This window comes from Bos taurus, chromosome 5 (genome assembly GCF_002263795.3).
Source record: "Bos taurus isolate L1 Dominette 01449 registration number 42190680 breed Hereford chromosome 5, ARS-UCD2.0, whole genome shotgun sequence".
NCBI classification, from domain to species: domain Eukaryota; kingdom Metazoa; phylum Chordata; class Mammalia; order Artiodactyla; family Bovidae; genus Bos; species Bos taurus.
The window spans coordinates 45,350,565-45,372,215 of NC_037332.1; the positions used below are offsets into that span (position 1 = coordinate 45,350,565).

The 21,651-nt window shown below is 40.1% G+C and overlaps 1 long non-coding RNA gene across 1 annotated transcript in view; it reads right to left on the bottom strand.

The window, feature by feature from the left end:
* Positions 1 to 325: 325 nt before the first annotated feature.
* Positions 326 to 21,651, bottom strand: part of LOC132345285 (uncharacterized) — a 95,806-nt gene continuing 74,480 nt past the window's right edge. The window contains exons 5-6 of the long non-coding RNA XR_009494516.1: positions 5,202 to 5,349; positions 326 to 525 (exon numbers count right to left, since the gene is read on the bottom strand). This is a non-coding gene — a long non-coding RNA (uncharacterized lncRNA). The remainder of the gene's footprint in view (positions 526 to 5,201; positions 5,350 to 21,651) is intronic.

Genomic DNA, 21,651 nt, shown 5'->3' on the forward strand with positions numbered 1-21,651 from the left:
AAAATCTCACAGGAATTCAAAGGGAATAAAATCATTAACATTGAGCCAAAGCCTGCTGGCATGCATCACAGAAATCAAATAGATATAGAGGGCTCCTCTGAGAGGAGAAAATGCATGACTTCAGGCTACTTCTGCACAAGATGCTAACATCAATACCTCGAACTGGTTTCACAGAAGCAGTCTATCTGAGACTGGCTGTCAGGCCACATCTGATGAATGTTTGCAGCCAAGGCTGACCTTGAGCAGAATGAAGGAGTAGGGCTTGGTTTTAGCACACCCACCCAACCTTGGCCCTTCTCAACCCTACCTTAAAGAATAAGTCCCCTTAAAGAGCTTCATGGAAGGCTTTATATTTAAAATGATAACCTCTCAGAGGCAGATGGTATAGCATTTCCGCGTTCAATACTTCCTTTTCCCTTTCATCACCTTCCTCTCTCTTCCTCTCCTGTTGTTCCCATCTGTTTTATTTTCATGGTTTTTCGTTTTTGTTCTCTTTTTACCATTCTTTTCTTTTCCTGAGATAAACTGGAAGAGAGAAAGAGAAGGAGGGAAGGAGAGAAGACAGGCAAGGTTGTAAACATGTAGTGTATGTTGATCTCAGGGGTTTCTTGTATTGCTGGAGTTTGTTTTTTTCTCATAGTGTTTGTTGTTGGCAGGATTAAATGTGAAGTACTTAGCCCAGTGCCTGTAGTGCAGTTAAGGTCTTAATAAACACTAGTTGTTACTTAACAGTTTGCCCTTGGAATAATATCTTTATATCTAGGGCATTCCATTTGAGTGGGGATTTCTTCAGCTCTCTTAAAAAGTTCCATTTTCTGAAACTCTTTCAGGGTAATTGATGTATGTATGTTCATGCATGCATGTGCACACACACACACACACACACAGACATACACACACATTTCCCCTCTTTTAAAGAAGGATCACAATGCAGAGGAAAGCCTTCACCTTGGTCTAGTAAAAAGACTTTTGAAAGTTTTTGATTGCCATGACTCAACTCCACATACATACATCCACATAAAAGAAAAAACAAATTTTCAATAAGCAATACTTGTCTTCACTATTTGCACTACTGTGTTCTGCTCTGGTCCGTTCTCTCTCATCATAAAAATATGGATTATTACAAACTAAATTAATTTCATAATGGGTCTATAGTGGGTATCACCTGGAGTTAGGGAAATCAAGGTCTAATAGATATATAGTACTTTGCTGCATCCCACCGGCTTTGTCCTCACTCTGAGCCCACCACCCTTACCCTGATGCCTCAGACTCATCAGTTTCAATTCTTCAATTTACTCCTTTTTGTCTTCCAAGTTAAGAAACACCAAATCAGAAATGCCTTTTCTTTCTTTCACTAGTCTCCCCTTCCTATATGTCCCTTTCTTTTCTTTCCCTCTCATACCACTTCTACTCCCTAGCAAAAAATGATCATTTTTAGCTGCTGTTTTCTGAATAATAATGATAAAAATAACAACAATGAAAATGCTAGGAGCAGTCATAATACAATGACAGCTAACAGTTCATGGCTGCTTTGTGTTAGACATTCATCTAAGCGTATTACAAGTTTTAACTGATTTAATACTCATAACCACTCTCTCTGAAGCTGACTATCCTATAATTACTCTGAAGGAAGCATTACATGCTCTTTTCTTTCAACATCTAGTCAAAACAAGGAGAGTCTAGGCTAAATACTTAATCAAATAGAAATGCTGATAATATTATGGAACAAACCATTTGTTTTCATAAACCCTGATCTGGAAACAGTAGCTAAGGATCATGACCACTAACTGAGAATCAGGAAGCCTGAGGCTTAGTGTGTTGCTATGCTTAGGCTGAAATTCTTCCTGATATATTGCAAACTTTTGAAGGAAAGCATATTATAAAACTTTAGTCTCATGTAAACATCCACCCAGAGCAAGTTCCTGTACCATTTGTTGTTTGATGGTTGTTTTAATGCCATTTAGTAATTTTTAGTAATTATTTATTAACTCTTTAGTAATTAATTTTTAAAAATTTAACATGTAACAATTTTTCTCTGATTATAAAAGTAATAGCATGTTCACTATTATGGTTCTAGAACATGCAAATTTAAAAATAAAAATAATAAATGACTTCAAGTCCCATCACTCAGCAGCTCTTCATATTTTGGTGTACTATGTGTTAGGCTTTGAGACATGTTTTGTTTGGCCTACACATTATTTTAAAATGTTTTTCATATAAAAACCTAGACTTCTAGCATCTCTTGATGCTGAAAATATCATTTTGTCAAATGTCAAAAATATCTGACAACACTGGGGCCACATTCCTGCAGGGCAGCAGATGATGGGATCTGAGAGCAGCTGCCTTTGGGGCAAGGTGAAAGTGAAAGTGAAGTCGCTTAGTTGCATCGGACTCTTTGCGACCTCACAGACTGTAGCCTACCAGGCTCCTCTATCCGTGGGATTTTCCAGGCAAAAATATTGGAGTGGGTTGCCATTTCCTTCTCCAGGAGATCTTCCCGACCCAGGGATTGAACCCATGTCTCCTGCATTGCAGGCAGACGTTTTACCGACTGAGTCACCAGGGAAGTTGGAGAGTACATCATGAGAAATACTGGGCTGGAAGAAGCACAAGCTGGAATCAAGATTGCTGGGAGAAATATCAATAACCTCAGATATGCAGATGACACCACCCTTATGGCAGAAAGTGAAGAGGAACTAAAAAGCCTCTTGATGAAAGTGAAAGTGGAGAGTGAAAAAGTTGGCTTAAAGCTCAACATTCAGAAAACAAAGATCATGGCATCTGGTCCCATCACTTCATGGCAAATAGATGGGGAAACAGTGGAAACAGTGTCAGACTTTATTTTTGGGGGCTCCAAAATCACTGCAGATGGTGACCGCAGCCATGAAATTAAAAGATGCTTTCTCCTTGGAAGAAAAGTTATGACCAACCTAGATAGCATATTCAAAAGCAGAGATGTTACTCTGCCAACAAAGGTCCGTCTAGTCAAGGCTATGGTTTTTCCTGTGGTCATGTATGGATGTGAGAGTTGAACTGTGAAGAAAGCTGAGCGCCGAAGAATTCTTTTTTTTTTTTTATGTTTTATAAATACAGTCTAGATGCTTTATTTCACATAATTTCTTTTTTTTTAATTTTATTTTATTTTTAAACTTTACAATATTGTATTAGTTTTGCCAAATATCGAAATGAATCCGCCACAGGTATACCTTGTTCCCCATCCTGAACCCTCCTCCCTCCTCCCTCCCCATGCCATCCCTCTGGGTCGTCCCAGTGCACCAGCCCCAAGCATCCAGTATCGTGCATCGAACCTGGACTGGCGACTCGTTTCATACATGATATTATACATGTTTCAATGCTATTCTCCCAAATCTCCCCACCCTCTCCCTCTCCCACAGAGTCCATAAGACTGATCTATACATCAGTGTCTCTTTTGCCGTCTCGTACACAGGGTTATTGTTACCATCTTTCTAAATTCCATATATATGCGTTAGTATACTGTATTGGTGTTTTTCTTTCTGGCTTACTTCACTCTGTATAATAGGCTCCAGTTTCATCCAACTCATTAGAACTGAATAGCCAAAGCTATCTTGAGAAAGAAGAATGGAACCGGAGGAATCAACCTACCTGACTTCAGGCTCTATTACAAAGCCACAGTTATCAAGACAGTATGGTACTGACACAAAGACAGAAATATTGATCAATGGAAATAAAATAGAAAGCCCAGAGATAAATCCACACACATATGGACACCTTATCTTTGACAAAGGAGGCAAGAATATACAATGGATTAAAGACAATCTCTTTAACAAGTGGTGCTGGGAAAACTGGTCAACCACTTGTAAAAGAATGAAACTAGAACATTTTCTAACACCATACACAAAAATAAACTCAAAATGGATTAAAGATCTCAACGTAAGACCAGAAACTGTAAAACTCCTAGAGGAGAACATAGGCAAAACACTCTCTGACATACATCACAGCAGGATCCTCTATGACCCACCTCCCAGAATATTGGAAATAAAAGCAAAAATAAACAAATGAGACCTAATTAAACTTAAAAGCTTCTGCACAACAAAGGAAACTATTAGCAAGGTGAAAAGGCAGCCTTCAGAATGGGAGAAAATAATAGCAAACGAAGCAACTGACAAACAACTAATCTCAAAAATATACAAGCAACTCCTACAGCTCAACTCCAGAAAAATAAATGACCCAATCAAAAAATGGGCCAAAGAACTAAATAGACATTTCTCCAAAGAAGACATACAGATGGCTAACAAACACATGAAAAGATGCTCAACATCATTCATTATCAGAAAAATGCAAATCAAAACCACTATGAGGTACCATTTCACGCCAGTCAGAATGGCTGCGATCCATAAGTCTACAAGCAATAAATGCTGGAGAGGGTGTGGAGAAAAGGGAACTCTCTTACACTGTTGGTGGGAATGCAAACTAGTACAGCCACTATGGAGAACAGTGTGGAGATCCCTTAAAAAACTGGAAATAGAACTGCCTTATGATTCAGCAATCCCACTGCTGGGCATACACACTGAGGAAACCAGAAGGGAAAGAGACACATGTACCCCAATGTTCATCGCAGCACTGTTTATAATAGCCAGGACATGGAAAAAACCTAGATGCCCATCAGCAGATGAATGGATAAGAAAGCTGTGGTACATATACACAATGGAGTATTACTCAGCCATTAGTTGGAGAAGACTCTTAAGAGTCCCTTGGACTGCAAGGAGATCCAACCAGTCCATTCTGAAGATCAGCCCTGGGATTTCTTTGGAGGGAATGATGCTGAAGCTGAAACTCCAGTACTTTGGCCACCTCATGCGAAGAGTTGACTCATTGGAAAAGACTCTGATGCTGGGAGGGATTGGGGACAGGAGGAGAAGGGGACGACAGAGGATGAGATGGCTGGATGGAATCACCAACTCGATGGACGTGAGTTTGAGTGAACTGTGGGAGTTGGTGATGGACAGGGAGGCCTGGCGTGCTGCAATTCACGGGGTTGCAAAGAGTCGGACATGACTGAGCGACTGAACTGAACTGAACTGAACTGAGGGCCCACATATTTCGCCATCCTAGTCCCTACCACTCCTATTTTTCTTACACTCGGCTTTGTTCACTTGCTATTCTCAAGCCCTGGGAGGGCATTTGCATTTTCTCTCTTCTCACTTAAAAATTATGCTTACCCAATATTTCAGGTCCAAAGCTGTACTTTTTGTGGGTGGTGGCCATGGTAACAAAGTGATGGGTAGGAGGGAATGGCCTCTCTTTGCTGGAGAAGGTCAGAGAGCAGAGGTCTTCAACTTCTGACTTCTGCTTTGTCTCCTGGTGTATCTGAAATGTAAACAAGTTCTGCATCTAGAGGACTCATTTCCTTAAACACTTCCCAAATCTATTATGCGTATTATTTATGTAACTTTGGCCATACTCCTATGAACTAATAAGAGTGACTTTTTTATGCTAAGAAACTACTTCCTCCTCCTGTGCTTTCACACACTGTTCAACAGTAAAGAGAGCCCGGCAAGACCCAGGTCACTTCTTAAACCCTTGGTTTCTCTTTAGACCTAGGTCTTGGCATTTGACCCAGCCACAATGATATTATAAACATTTCTCCATGTCATTAAAATTATTTATGAAAATTAATTCTAGTGGCTGAACAATGTTCACATATACAGATATATCCCATTTTCTTGCCCTTCCTTTATTTTTATTTTTTATATTTTTGGCTGTGATAGGTCTTCGTTGCTGCATAAGGGCTTTCTCTAGTTGCAGCTAGAGGGGGGCTAAGGGGACCACTCTTTTTTTGTGGTGTGTAGGCTGCTCCTTGCAGTGGCTTCTCTTGTTGCCAAGCACAGGCTCTAGGCACCTAGGCTCAGTAGTTGCAGCTTTTGTGCTCTAGAGTGCAGCCTCAGTAATTGTGATTCATGGGCTTAGTTTCTCCATTGTTGTTCAGTTGCTCAGTTGTGTCTGACTCTTTGCGACTCCATGGACTGCAGCATGCCTGGCTTCCCTGTCATTCACTATCTCTCAGATTTTGCTCAAACTCATGTCCATTGAATCAGTGATGCCATCCAACCATTTCATACTCTGTTGTTCCCTTCTCCTCCTGCCTTCAGTCTGTCCCAGCATCAAGGTCTTTTCCAATGAGTTGGCTCTTCGCATCAGGTGGCCAAAGTATTGGAGCATCAACTTCAGCTTCAGCATTAGTCCTTCCAATGAATATTCAGGATTGATTTCTTTTAGGATTGACTGGTTTGATCTCCTTACAGTCCAAGGGACTCTCAAGAGTCTTCTCCAACACCACAGTTCAAAAGCATCAGTTCTTTGGCACTCAGTCTTCTTATGGTCCAACTCACATCTGTACATGACTACTGGAAAAACCATAGCTTTGACTAGACAGACCTTTGTTGGCAAAGTAATGTCTATGCTTTTTAATACGCTGTCTAGGTTTGTCACAGTTTTTCTTCCAGGGAGCAAATGTCTTTTAATTTCATGGTTGCAGTCACTATCTACAGTGATTTTGGAGCCCAAGAAAATAAAGTCTGTCACTGTTTCCATTGTTTCCCCATGAATTTGCAATGAAGTGATGGGACTGGATGCCGTGATCTTAGTTTTCTGAATTTTGACTCTTCCACTTTCCTCTTTCACCTACATCAAGAGGCTCTTTAGCTCTTCTTCGCTTTCTGCCATAAGGGTAGTTGCTCCAAGGCATATGGAATCTTCCTAAACCAGGGATTGAAACTGTGTCTCCTGCACTGGCAGGTGGGTTTTCCATTGTACCACAGGGAAGTCCCTGCCCTTCCTAATGGGTGAAGTTTGAGTATCAGGCAGGTCCAGTGAGAAGACATGTTCATTAGGAAGAAGAGAGGAGACAAGAGGTGGTAGGGATAGGACACCAACAAATAATGAGATTCTAGAACTGGTTAAGACATAGAAATTTCAAATGAGCGGAGTCCAAAAACTAGAGTTCCAAAATCCACAGGGTAGATGACAAATGGGGCCAAGACACCCGGTCATAAACCTGCAAGGAGGTCAGGGAGCAGATGACCAAGGAGTGAGGAAGCCAGTGGATGGGAAAGTGAACCCACAGTAACCTCTGAGCAGATTCAGTCATAATTTTCATTTTTTATTTTGTTTAGTTTTTCTTTTTTTAGTGAGATCCCCATTCCTTCTAGGTCAATTTCAGAGAGTTGATGCAGGGTGTATAATAATTTATCCATTCCTCTAAAGTTGAACTTTTAGGTGTTTCCAATTTTCCACTTCTATAAATAATGTGATGAAATCTCAGTGCATAAGACTGCATGTTTTGGGTTATCACTTCAGGATAGATTTGTGAAAATGAAAGTACTCATTCTGGGATATATCAATAAAATGTTTCCATAAAGACTGTTTGCATTTATTCTCCCATGAACAGTGTTTTAATGTTCTTCTTTGGCCCCTTTAAATAAACTTGGCCCACCCAAATAAATCTTTGAATGAAAAGTGGCCACTGCTATCTGTACTCCATACCTGGAATTTCTCTAAGCCACTGGCTTTCAGATTTTTTTGACCATGACTCACAGTGAAAAGTAAAATTTACAAAGTAACTTAACATATATATGCATATAACTGAAACAAAAGTTTCACAGAACAGTCACTTGCCCTTCTTCTATGTGATGTACTTTAGTAAATCCATTCTCTTCTAGTTTAATTTTTAAAATAAGCTCATCATGACCCATTAAATTGATGTAATAACTCACCAATGGGTCATTACTCTGAATTTGAAAAACATCACTCTGGGACAACTTCTGTTTTACAACTTGACTTCTTAGGACTTCAACTTCTCTCTTTTCTCTACTCATTTAAGCCCCAGAATTCCATTCTTCAATGGTCATTTTAAATTGATAACTTGTTTTGGATCTGCTCATTTGGATTTGACTGCCACAAAGGCATGACTTTTAGACTACACCCTTTATCTTGGGCATTCAGTCCCAGTTGTGCCTCATCTAGCTCCCTCAGGACCTATCCTGGGCTGGCATGATCTCGTGATGGTTCTCTCTTGAAAGGAATGGGAAATTTGATAGGAAATGAGAGTTCTTGTCACACTGTGCAACAGAACTGAGCACCATCACTGATAGAGATCTTGTCTAGACCCCTCTCAGCTCAGATATCCTCATATTGACTCTCTCACTTCCTTCAGTCTGTGCAAATGTCATCTCCTTAGAGAGACATCTCCTGTGGCATCTCAAATAGAATTCTGGTCATTCTCTGTTCCCCCCACCTTGCTTTAACTTTTCTTTTTAGTTTTCACTGAAGGTCTGATTATATCTTGTTTGGAAACATAGAATATAAATGCAGAAAGAGATTTACAGGCCAGATCTGTTTCAACCCCCCAGTTTTACAGGGAGAAGAGGCAAGCTCAGAGAGGTAAGTAAATATTCCATGGCAACCTAGCTTATTTATTCAAAGCTGAACTAGAAACCAGATTCTTGTTAGTTCCTTACTGGTTTATGGTACTGTTCTAATCCATGCTGTGGTCTTTATGATGATGTTTGGGGGGGGGTGATTTTTGTTTCATAATAAACTCTTGAGTGCATTGCGTTAGACTGCATTAAACTCAGTAATAAATAGGTAGTGTGAAAATGTTCTGATGTTTCTCACTGGAAGCATTACTTAGTCCAATGGTCTTTATTCTCCTCAAATTTTGGGCATCCACTTCCTTACTCCTTGGTCATCTACTGCCCTGACCTCTTTTCATGTTTCATTTTACAAAGAAGGAAACTGAGGCATAGAGAGGTAAGTAACATAACTACTACCCCAGTAAATCTAACCTATGACATCAAAGGAAGCACAACCTCAATTAACCTAGACTGCAACATCAAAGGAAAAATGTTAAGTACAGAAATCCAGAGGACTAACTAGGTTGGTAGCCAGAAATTTCATATGGCCTAAGACTTGAAGGCTCCAACAAGGCACAGACTTTAATGACAAATGAAATCAGTAGAAGATGAAGGCTGTGTCACAGGATTTGATAAAGGAAAGAGGGATTCTCCAGGCAAGATAATGGAGTGGGTTGCCATGCCCTTCTTCAAAGTAAATTCATATTGTGCAACTATTGCCACCACCCATCTCCAGTTTGTTTCATCTTACAAAACTGAGACTCTGTACCTATTAATTAATAACTTCTCCTTCCTCGCTCCCTCCAGCTCCTGGAATCACCATTTCACGTTCTGTCTCTATGATTTTAACTACTTTAAGTACCTCACATAATCAGAATTATACAGTAGTTGTCTTTTTGTGACTGGTTTATCTAGCATAATATTCTCAAGTTTCATCCATGTTGTAGCATGTCATAATTTTCTTCCTTTTTAAGGCTGAATAAAATTCCATTATAAGTGTATACCACATTTTGCTATCCATCCATCCATAGACATTTGTGTTGCTTCTGTGTTTTAGCTCTTGTAAATAATGCTTCTGTGAACATGGGTGTACACATATCTGAGACCCTATTTTCAATTCTTTGGAGTATATACGCAGAATGGAACTGCTAGGTCATAGGCTAATTCTATTCTTAATTTTTTGAAGAACTGCTATATTGTTTTCCACAATACCGTACTGTTTTACATTCCTATCAACAGGGCACAGGAGTTCCAGTATTGGAATAGTTGGTGCTATTCCAGTAGCACCAACACTTCCTATTTTCTGTGTTTCTGATAGTAGCCATTTTAATGGCTGTGAGGTAGTGGCTGTTAACTAATTTTAATGCAAATACTGGGGGTAAGAAAGTGCCCAAGGTTATATAGCTTGTAAGTACCAGAGTTGGGATTCAAATCCATGTCCAGATATCTTTCAGTATGTTTGTCTGTCCTTCCCCTTTTCCTCAGCTGTAATACTAGTGTTAGACATTTAAGGTACTCAGTAGAGCTAAATTTGTTCTTTTAAAAAACTATCAGCTATTTGGAAGACAGACAAAAAAATTATTTTCAGTCAATATCATAGAAAGCATGTACCTAACCTATCTAAAGGTCAGTTTCAAGCATGTACCTGAACTATCTAAAGACATGTACCTGAACTAACTAAACTCTCAAAAGGTTTATGGAGTTGAAGTGCCTCATGACCATGGAGTTTAATCAGTTCAGGTTTCCCATCTTATAGACAAGAAAACGGAGGCCAGTGGATTTCTTTGTTGTCAAGTATTACTGAAATTACTATTTGCCAATAATGAGGTTAAGAGCCAAACCAATTGAGCTTAGTCACAAGACAGGTGGGACTGTGTAAATTTATATAATTCAATTAAAATCAGAGAGCTGAAAGGGACCGCCAGTCTCTTACAATAATGTACCCAATAAAAGACATCTAAGGTGTCTTTTTCTTCACAGCCTACTATGAATGCAATTCAGTCACTTCCTTTATGAGCCATCAGAGCATTTTTCACACCTCTTAATCTAATGACATTTTTACATGTAAATGTGGAACATTCTATATGTCTATTTAAAAACTAATAACTTCTCTTTAAAGGTGTTTAAGATTGTTGTCTGAAAATAAGAAGCAGACTTAAAAGTAAATTGAAGCATTACCAGGCAACTGAAAGGACCGTAATGGGTAACCTTGAGTATATTTTCACAATTAAAAGTAATCTAAGCCCTAGGTTTCAAAAGTAAATAACTAGGGTGAAAGATGGTCATCCAAAGATGGTCATGTAGGTTTTCTACAACCTGGGAAGAAAATACAGTGCTAATTTGTTTGACTCATTTTGGGATGCTCCAGAATTCAATGTAACACATGTTTACTAAAAGCCTCTTATATGTCAGCTACCCAGTAAGGAGTTTTGAGAATATCAGTTCAGTTCAGTCACTCAGTCATGTCCAACTCTTTGTGACCCCATGGACTGCAGCACGCCAGGCCTCCCTGTCCATCACCAACTCCCGGAATTTACTCAAACTCATGTCCATTGAGTCGGTGATGCCATCCAACCATTTCATCCTCTGTCATCCCCTTCTCCTCCCACCTTCAATCTTTCCCAGCATCAGGGTCTTTTCAAATGAGTCAGTTTTTCGTATCAGGTGGCCAAAGTATTGGAGTTTCAGCTTCAGCATCAGTCCTTCCAATGAATATTCAGGACTGATTTCCTTTAGGATGGACTGGTTGGATCTCCTTGCAGTCCAAGGGACTCTCAAGAGTCTTCTCTAACACCACAGTTCAAAAGCATCAATTCTTCGGTGCTCAGCTTTCTTCACAGTCCAACTATCACATCCATACATGACTACTGGAAAAACCATAGCTTTGACCAGACTGACCTTGTTGGCAAAGTAATGTCTCTGCTTTTTAATATGTTGTCTAGGTTGGTCTCCTCTTTCACTTTCATCAAGAGGCTCTTTAGTTCTTCTTTGCTTTCTGCTGTAAGGGTGGTGTCATCTGCATATCAGAGGTTATTGATATTTCTCCCAGCAGTCTTGATTGCAGCTTGTGCTTCATCCAACCCAGCGTTTCTCATGATGTACTCTGCATATAAGTTAAATAAGCAGGGTGACAATATACAGCCTTGACGTAATCCTTTTCCTATTTGGAATCAGTTTATTGTTCCATGTCCAGTTCTAACTTGCTTCCTGACCTGCATACAGATTTCTCAAAAGGCAGGTCAGGTGGTCTGGTATTCCCATCTCTTGAAGAATTTTCCACAGTTTGTTGTGGTCCACACAGTCAAAGGCTTTGGCATAGTCAATAAAGCAGAAGTAGATATTTTTCTGAAACTTTCTTGCTTTTCCAACGATCCAATGGATGTTGGCAATTGATCTCTGGTTCCTCTGCCTTTTCTAAATCCAGTTTGAACATCTGGAAGTTTACAGTTCATGTACTGTTGAAGCCTGGCTTGGAGAATTTTGAGCATTACTTTACTAGTGTGTGAGATGAGTGCAATTGTGCAGTAGTTTGAGCATTCTTTGGCATTGTCCCTCTTTGGGATTGGAATGAAAACTGACCTTTTCCAGTCCTGTGGCCATTGCTGAATTTTCCAAATTTGCTGGCATATTGAGTGCGGCACTTTAACAGCATCATCTTTTAGGATTTGAAATAGCTCAACTGGAATTCCATCACCTCCATGAGCTTTGTTCATAGTGAGGCTTCCTAAGGCCCACTTGACTTCACATTTCAGGATGTCTGGCTCTATGTCATTAAGTCATGTCTGACTCTTGTAATCCCATGGACTGTAAATAGCCTGCCAGGCTCCTCTCTCCATGGGATTCACCAGGCAAGAATACTGGAGTGGGTTGCCATTTCCTTCTCCAGGGGATCTTCCCAATCCAGGAATTGAACCTGGGTCTCCTCCATTGCAGGCAGATTCTTTACCAACTGAGCTACAAGGGAAGTCCCATTCATTCAGTGGTGGCTCTTATTTTGACAATCGTATATAAAGGAAAGGAAGTAAACATTTACCTTGTCTATTTAGGAGGAGCTGTAGTTTTTTCCTGGTTGAGGAGAGAAAGACTTCCTCCCTAAAAAATGCTAGGTAATAAATATTTTAATTTGAACCCAATGAAATTATTGATATCAATGCATTTTTAATCTATAAAACTTCACCTGGTTCAACTAAATATGCAATAAAAGAGTTAGAAAAATCAACACTTTGCAACCCCAGTGAAATAACTGATTCAGATCAGAATCAAGAGATGTTGAAATGATTCTTTGAAAAGTTGTTGGGGCAAAAACACATCCCCCTGGTGCCAGAGGCTCTCTGCTTAGATTACTTGCTTGTTGTTAAAGTGAAAACACACCTTTACATCTGAGTGGTGAGATCTGGCTGTCATCACTTTAACTGGTGAAGTTTAGCTTTGCTAGTGGCAAGACAAGATAGCACCGTGCTTCTCCTCTTCTGATATAATTTGAAATTCAAGGCATGACCTATGAAGCATTCTAGCCAAAAAAAGTCTAAGTTATGTGTTGGTCATTCCCTATTTGCCCTTATAAATTCATTTGGTACCTCTATATCCTGCTCTGTGCCCCCAGTGATGCCCTTCTGCACAATGAATCACTCAGGCTCAGGCTTCCTCACATTTTGGCTTCTAATTAGATGTGGCCAGTGGAGGCTCTGGAAATTTGAAGGACAAGGGAAAGAGATTTGGGGTGTTTATTCCTTATCACTTCACTCTTCTCCTGGGTGCACTCTTGGTGTTGCTGTGTTCCTTTTACATCTACGCCTCTGGTTGGGGCCCCTCTTCTTAAGCCCTGGCTCCTGCTATGCTTCAGTAACACTGCTCCACCTCCAGCGTGGTAGTTCCTGCGTGCTGCCCCACCACTGTGTTCTCCAGCCTGTCCACACATCTGTAAACAGTCCCTTCACTCAGCTCCCTTCAGTTAAACTCTTTGTGCTATCTGCTTCCAGTTAGGACTTGGACTGATTCGGCCAAGATCTGATCAGGGTTTCATTTCAACAAGACACGAAGACTAGAAAAACAAGTTAAACAACAATTTGAAATGATAATCAGACAAATCCAGAATTTGGGACAGTTTATAAGAGAGCTGGTTTGGTGTCTTCAAAGGTCAATATTATTTTAAAAATGATGAAAGACACTTCCAGATTAAAATAAGCTAAGGAGACATAACTACCAAATATGAAATATGAACCTGGTTTATAAAAACAGCTTTTGGTATTTGGGGGAAAAATTGGGAAATTTTTAATGCTGACTGGATTTTAGATGATATTAAAGAACTATTATTAGTAATCTTCAATATGATAAAGCTATTGTGGGTTTTGGGCAAATATCCTTTTTAAGAGGAGTATGCTGAAGTATTTAGGGTAAAGTACAGCAAAATATTTAGGTAGAAAATAATATTACAGAATATTAATGGTTGTTAAATCTAACTGATGGGGATATGGTGTTTCTTGTTATTTCAACTTTTCTGTGTATTTGAAAATTTCATATAAAGTCATGGAAAACATTAATAAAGAAAACAAAATTTCTGCCACCTCCTCAAAAATGATTTCTCCCTTTCTCAAATGTCGTTTTTTTTTTTTTTTTTTTTCTTTTTATAGTGCTCATTCTCTGTTTGTAACTTGTAACCAGACTATCAGTTCTTTGAAGATGAAGACTGAGTTCTGTACTTGTTTTTATACCATACAGAGGCTTGTATAAAAGTTTAATATATTTAAGCCTGACTCTATGACAAACATAGGGATATGTGGTCAGAAGATTTCTATTTCTGTTTTCATTAATGGAAGGGAAAAGGCACAAGAAGTTGGATAGGATGCAGAGACGGGCAATTTAGACACTTTCTTGAAATTTTCAGAGAGCAGGCTTAAGATCCCTTCCTGTGGGGAATGAAAGTCATATGAAGACAGACAGCATGGAGCCTGAGTCTTCACAATATCAATGAAAAGTTTTGCAACCTTAGACAAACCTTTAGAGGGACCGACTCAAAAAAAAAAAAAAAAAAAAAAAAGATTCAGGTGAGCAAACTTAAGAGTCTACTCAAGGTGGAGAGAAATCAGTATTAGGTTTAGCCTGAACTGAGAAAAATTAATTTTGAGTGATCTGCTTAACTGAATCTAGTTTTGTATTTAACTCAATTTAAATTGCATGTCAACACATAAAAACTAATGTCATTTTCTTCCTGGCTAACATTTAATTCTTTTGGAATGTGAATTTCTTTATAGGAAAAGCATTACTGAGTGGAAACACAGGATAATTTTTATTCATTTAATAGTGCTTAAAAGAAGCCAGGTGCTTGCTGAGAACCTAAGAAAAAATTGCCCCTCATTAATTTCTGTTGTTGTCTTTTACTATTCTACGGAGGTAGGCTTGCAAACATCTCAGCTTTCATAACCCGTATGCCCCTTAAACCTACTGGAAACTCCACAATGGGCCAGGGCAGAGATATAAGCTCTCAGTCAGCTGAGTAGATGGGCTGTGTGTATGTGTGTGTGTGTGTGTGACAAACCCTTCTATTTGCTCACCTAACAGCCATCTCCCACCTTATTTCTAGCTAAGAGAACCCTGATTTTCAGCTCTCAGGTACTCAGTTTGTGTCATCATAACCCTATTGATTTGCCAATCTTTGGTTGAAAAATGGGCACATGACACTGTCAGGCCAAGGAGATAGGAGTTGGGAAATATTCTGTAAGGTTTCTAGATGTTTCTTTACTTTTCAAAAAAGATGTTTTGAGAAGTAGACCCATTCTGTCCCTAGATATTATTGTATGATGATGTCATGCAGTGATAACCCACTCTCCAAAAACAAAGAGCCCTGATTTGTGGCATTTGCCTATTTCCATTTCTGTGGTATAAATTCTCTCATAATGACTGATTTCAAGCTACCAATAGCTCAACAACTGACTGGCAAATTTAGTAACTGGCTCCTGGGAGCCTGAGGTTACTGACTCCAGCCCACCACTGATTTTTCAGAGCTGCTGTGCCCATATTGGGAAAGGGATAGACAACATGGTAGCAATGCCAGAGCAGAAAGCTGAGAAACTATAGGTCCTTAGTGACAACTTGAGCCATGGAATTAGCCAAGCCTGGAATCTTCCCATTTCTGGACTTCTTGTTACATGAGTTAATAAACATGCTTAAATAAAGTGGGTTAGTTGGTCTTTATGTGTAGTGAACCTGGGCTTGACCTGGCTGGTACAGATGTCCATGGGGTCCCATCTAGTGGAGGGAGGGGAGCACAGCAGGGGCAAAACTGAGCACTGGATCATGGAAACATTTATCCAATTGGTGGTCAGGAAGGGGAGTGGCAGAGGGTCATGGAGGAGGGCTATTCAGGTTGAAACAGGATGCTGGCCAGCTGCTGAGAGGAACAGGATGGTGGCTGAGGGCCAGCGAGGCTGTCAGTGTCCTTGCCAAAGAGGCTGAAGTTCAGGGCAATGCTCCAGCCAGAACAGGCACCGGAATGGGAGTCAGGAAGCCAGGCGGATGCCCAGGCCTTGGAAGGGCTTCCCTGCTTGACGCTGCACAGCATTGTGCTTTAGGGTGGCGAGAAAGGTGAAGTCTACAGGAAGGGGAAAGCGTAGAGAGAGACAGTAGTACAACTCCAGAGTTCTAGACTACATACTCTTCAAGGAGTGGGGAAATCTCCAGCAAGGCAGAGTCAGAATTCACTCAGACCCTGACCAGCTAAGATGTAAGACTGGGGTGTCCAGTAACTGCCACAGATGAGGCTGAGAAAGCAGAAGGAACCAGAATCTTCTCTGAAGCCTGTCTCAGCACATCTGCTTGGTGACATTAAAGAAATGCTGCTTACATTCCTTCCTAGACCTTGAAAAGGGGCCTCACTCATCCCCCTTCCCCATCCCCTACTGTCAGTCTCTGGGGTCCTGAAATGTTCACGGCTGAGGCTGATGTTTGGCCTTCTGCGAAGAATTCCATCCTCCACTGTGTGGGGAAATCTGATTGCCTGCCTGTGGCAGATGTACTTTCATTCCTCTTAGGAAATCCCTCTCACCTACACTGTAATGTTTTCTGTTACTCCTTTACTCCATTTCTTTCCCTGTCCATCTGATAACCTACCCACAGACTCATTCTTCTTCAGCCCAATGCCATTCATTGAATAACAACCTAAAAAGAACTTGCATAATTGAATTGTATTGAGGAAGTAAGTTCAGAAAGATTGAAAACTGATGTGTCAACAACATTCTCTGGGGATTTTTAGAACATTACTTTCCTCTATGGTTTAGCTTGGACGCCAAAGGGCAGGAAATTGACTTCCTTTGCACACTGTTACTGTTGGAAGTCGTGGTCAGTAACCTTAATTTTCCTTAGTGGAGTGAATTCTGTGACAATATCATCATTAGGGAATAATTAAGGATGGAATCAAACAGGAAGAAACCTTCAACAGTGAAGTTCTCTCCTGTTCATACTCCTTTCCTATCTGTGTAGTGAAGTTTGGTTTGTTTCAGGAGTTGCTCCTCCCAATTAAATGAGGTGCTTCAGAGTGAATAAAAGAAATGCTTTTCTGCAATGCAAACCCATCATAAGCAAAGTCAAAAGACAATTATAAAGGGGGAAATATTTGGAGCTCATTTCACACACAATGGCTAATTTTCTTTATATGTAAAAAGTTCATATAAAGAAACCAATAAGAAAAAAAACCAATAGCCAACCCCCTCCAAAATGTGAAAACAGATAGTCCCATAGAAAAGGGGACACAAATCTTTAAAAAATATATTTAAAAAAAAGCTTCATAATAAGAGAACTGGAAATTAAATTTATACAAACACCCATTTTTTCATGAATTAGATTGGTAATGATAAAAAAATGAATGTGTTGGTAAGAGTGTGAGAGGACAGGTGCTCTCATACATAACTGGTGGGAGAATAAATTGCTACAAACTAATGAAGGATTATTTGGAAATATCCTTCAAAATTATGAGTATCTATATGCTTCGATGGGCTTCCCAGGTGACTCAGTAGTAAAGAATCCACCTGCAATGCAGGTGCCTCAGGAGACATGGGTTCAATCCCTGGGTACGGAAGATCCCCTGGAGGAGGAAATGGCAACCCACTCCAGTATTCTTGCCAGGATCATCTCATGGACAGAGGAGCCTGATGGGCTATAGTCCATGAGATCACAAAGAGTCAGACATGACCGAGGACTGAGCACTTAGGCATATGCTTTGATGAATCAAAGTCAGTTCTAGAAATTTATCCTACAGATTTTTTCACAGATATAGGTAATGACAAGTTTCTAAGGATTACATTGCAGCATTATTTGTAATAGAAAGAGACTGGTAACAATCCAAATATCTATCAGTAGGAGATTAAATAAATTATGGCATATCCATATAATGGCATATGATGCATCCATAAACAATATGGGTACTCTTTATGTACACACATTGAAAGATCTCCAAGATATTTTAAGTGGCAGAAAATTAAGGTGCAAAAAACTGGGTAACAGAAGAGGAGAAAAAAGAATACTTATACTAGATTTGCTTGTATGTACATAAAGCATGTCCAGGAGGATATCCAAGAAATTGATAATAATCAGTCTCTTAGAGGAGAAGAATTGGGTGCCTGGGGCATAGGGTAGAAGAGAGTTTTTCTTTTTTACTTTGTATTTCTTTTGTTCTTTTAAAGAATGTGCTGCCAATTCAAATTAGAAAGTAATACTTTTTTAATAAGAGCAATGCTCTGACACAGACTAAATCTGTAATGACCTAAATTCACTCAGTCTGTACCAGATCCTCAATTTTTCCATTCAGTCTCTTTTTGAATTGACTTTCGTGGCCATCCATCCTCCATGTATGCTTTCCTCTGCTCCTCTACGCATCATACCTTTTCTGACTCTGCTTCTGACCTCAGTTTGTCTCTTGATTTCCTCTGAAGTTCTCAAGTAACAACCATTACAGGTGAGCATAACTATGTAGACCCTCTTTTTCTGTGTGCCTGACCCAGGGCAATTGCCTCAATCCTTCCTTCAACACCTCTTCCCCTAGAGAATGGGAAAGAACGTATTGGTTGGCAGTTAAGGAGGAAGCAGCAACCTTTACAGGGAACCAGGCAACTGAGAGAGCTCTGGTTAGTAACCTATACCTATATATATATGTTGCTGATGGTGGGCGATGTTATTTAAGAACTGGAATTGTAGAGAGGGATACCTATATACATGGAAGAGCAAGAAGAGTCTACCTTATGGAATGTGCAGGAATGAGAGTTGGAGATTTAAGTTGAAATTCTGCCTCTGCCACTTACTGGTTATATGACTTTAGGCAAGTTTCCTCTGCCTTACTTTTCTCCTCTATAAAGGGGGTTCTATAATGGTTAATGTGGCTAAGACTGTAGCAGTTCATCAAAATCCATTCTTATTTTCTTTTGTGGTAATAGACATGTAGCTAGGCACATGGCTACTAACTTATTTCTAAGTCTGCCTTGCTGTCAGGTGTGGCCAAGGGATGAATCCCCTGCCAGAGCAATGTGAGCAGAGGTGCTGTGTGACACGCCTGGCTCTGAAACATAAGACTCCTCCATGCTCTTTCCCCATTCTATGAGATTGAAACCACAGCACCCTAACCTTGACCACGGAGCTGAGGACAAGACCACAGGTAAGAAAGCAATGACTTGGAAAATCCTGGATTTCTAAATGAATACATGGAGCAGAGCTGTGGCCCACCTGGAATACATGTCCACTGTTACAAGAGAGAGAAATGGTCTCTGACTTCTTTAAGCCATTTCATTATTGTTGGGTGTCCTTGTTACGACAGCCTAGCCTTACCCTAACTGATACAGTTAAGACTATGTTGTAAGTAATAGAATGCCCAACTCAAACTAGGTAAACTGATAAATGCTGTAATTTGACTCCCATATAACAGAGAATTTAAGAAGTGGGGAAAACTTTATAGAGTTGAGTCAGTGTGCAATGACATCATCAGAGAATAGATTTCTTCCTACCCCTTTGCTCTGCCTTTTGTGGCATCAGCATCACCCTATGGCTGGTTCTGAATGACTATGGTTCTTCCAGCCTTCATAGCAACTTAGCACACGTTCTAGGAAGAGAGAGAAGAGGAAAGGAGAGGAGAGGGACAACTGAGCTTCTTTCCAATACTCCCAGCAAACTTCTTATTGACCCAATATCAGCCACATGTCTTTCCTGAATTGTAACCAGAGGATGAGCTTATACTGATCAGCTTAATTCCATCCACTTGTCCCACCTCCTAAGAGTAGGGCAGGTCAGCTTCTCTAGAACATATGGACTATGTGGAGGAGGTGTGGGCACCCTAACAGAATTGGAAAGGTTACCAAGAAAACAGGGACTGGAGGTTGGGAAGGTACGACCTTGTCCACTACAGGGAGATGGCGATTGTTTTGAAAATTAAACTGAATGATATATTATCCACTCCAGTGTTCTTGCCTGGAGAATCCCAGGGACGGAGGAGCCTGGTGGGCTGCCGTCTATGGGGTCGCACAGAGTCGGACACGACTGAAGCAACTTAGCAGCAGCAAGGGCCTAGCACAGTGCTTGGCTCGTAGTAAGTGGTCAACGATTGTGAATTTACTCCTCCTTCCTGGATCTAGCTGGCTGTGCTACAAAGTGGGAGGTGGTTAGAAAAGATCCCCTTTGGGTAGCTTGGGGCTCTGTATTTGGAGGACCAGTAAAACAGGATTGTGATGTGCACACACACACACAAACACACAAACATCTCTCAGTTCCAAGATTTTTGTCACCAGAGCAATTACTGGAGGGAGTGGCCCATGCCTGTCACGGTCACCTGACACTAAGGGAATGAATGAAAGGAGGCTTGGTACCACCCTTTCAAAGGCTCCCTTCCACTGTGGGTTATAGATGTTTACTGGTAGGTCAGTTTATAAAGACCCAGGTTTGAGATTCCGGAAGGGACTGCCTGCCCAGTATCTTATGTTACTTGCGCTGCTTCAGGCAGAATATTGACTGGCAAATGTATCTGGGCTCTTCTCTTGGCTTTCTGCCTCAATTCACTTGCTAGAGACTATACAGCTTAATGAAAAGGTTCTGGGCTTGAGGCTAAGACTCCACTTTCCCATCATGTGATCTTGTGTAAATAATTTAATTCTTTATGCCTCAGTGTCCTTATCTGTAAAACAGGGCCTCAGCTCTTGTTATGCTAAGCTTTTAGGTTGTGAGCTCAAAGAATAATGTATTCAACAGCACTTTGTAGATAGAAAAGTTTTCAATAAAAGAAGTTAGCAGACACAATGATAGAAATATTAGGCTGGTGCATAAATTTCTCCATACAAGGGCCAACCTTTCCCCGGGGGTTTGGGAAATAAAACTAACTGAGAAAGAACAGGTCAAATGGGATATTTTTGATCATAGAGATAGAGGACAAAGCTAGGTTTAATGAACAATTATGTACTGATTGCCTAGGTGTGTTTATTATAGGTATTATGTTTACGTGTTAGCTAATTTAATCTTTTTAATAATCCTGTGAGGTAAATATTATTATGTGAGCTTTACAGATGGGGAGACCAAGCCTGAGAGTGGCAGTATCAGGACCAATATACATGTTTAAGGAGTTGCAGGTCAGGCTTTTGAAAGTCTATTTAACTACTTAGACGAGTGAGGCCATCAGTTGATTCAGACAAGAAAGAAGTGACCACCCAGATACTGCAGCCAGGTGGACTAGCTTATACAAGGAGACAGTCATTCAGGGGCTTATCATAATGTTTTCATTTGCCTATTCATCTATCTAATCCACAAACATTTTCTGAGTACCACTCATGTAACAGGAACTGTGCCAGATTTGGATAAAACAATGAACAACATACAGTCCTGAAGGCTTCAAGAAACATCGGTGCAGTTGAATAGCTTGTCAGACATATATTTATCCTTAGTTCAATCCTGTTAGGAAAATTGCTCCTATTGCTTGGCCGATATTAAAGTTTTAAACATTATTGTTCTGTAGAAATGGTCTGCTTACACTGCTTCCTGCTGGAGAATGGCTAAGTTCATAATAACTGAAGATCATATAACTCAGTGATTTCGTTTCAGAGGCAACTGCACAATGGTCTTGAAATGGTAATAATTGCCTACTGCTCAGGGGATTATCTTATTGTCTGGCAATGGTTATGAAGACAGTGGGGTTTTAAGAGGCTATTCAATAAGAGTGACAGAAGGAACTATTTTTTATTTTTCCCTGAATGACTCTCAAAGTGAGAATCTAATTCAGAGCCTATAGAGGTCTGAA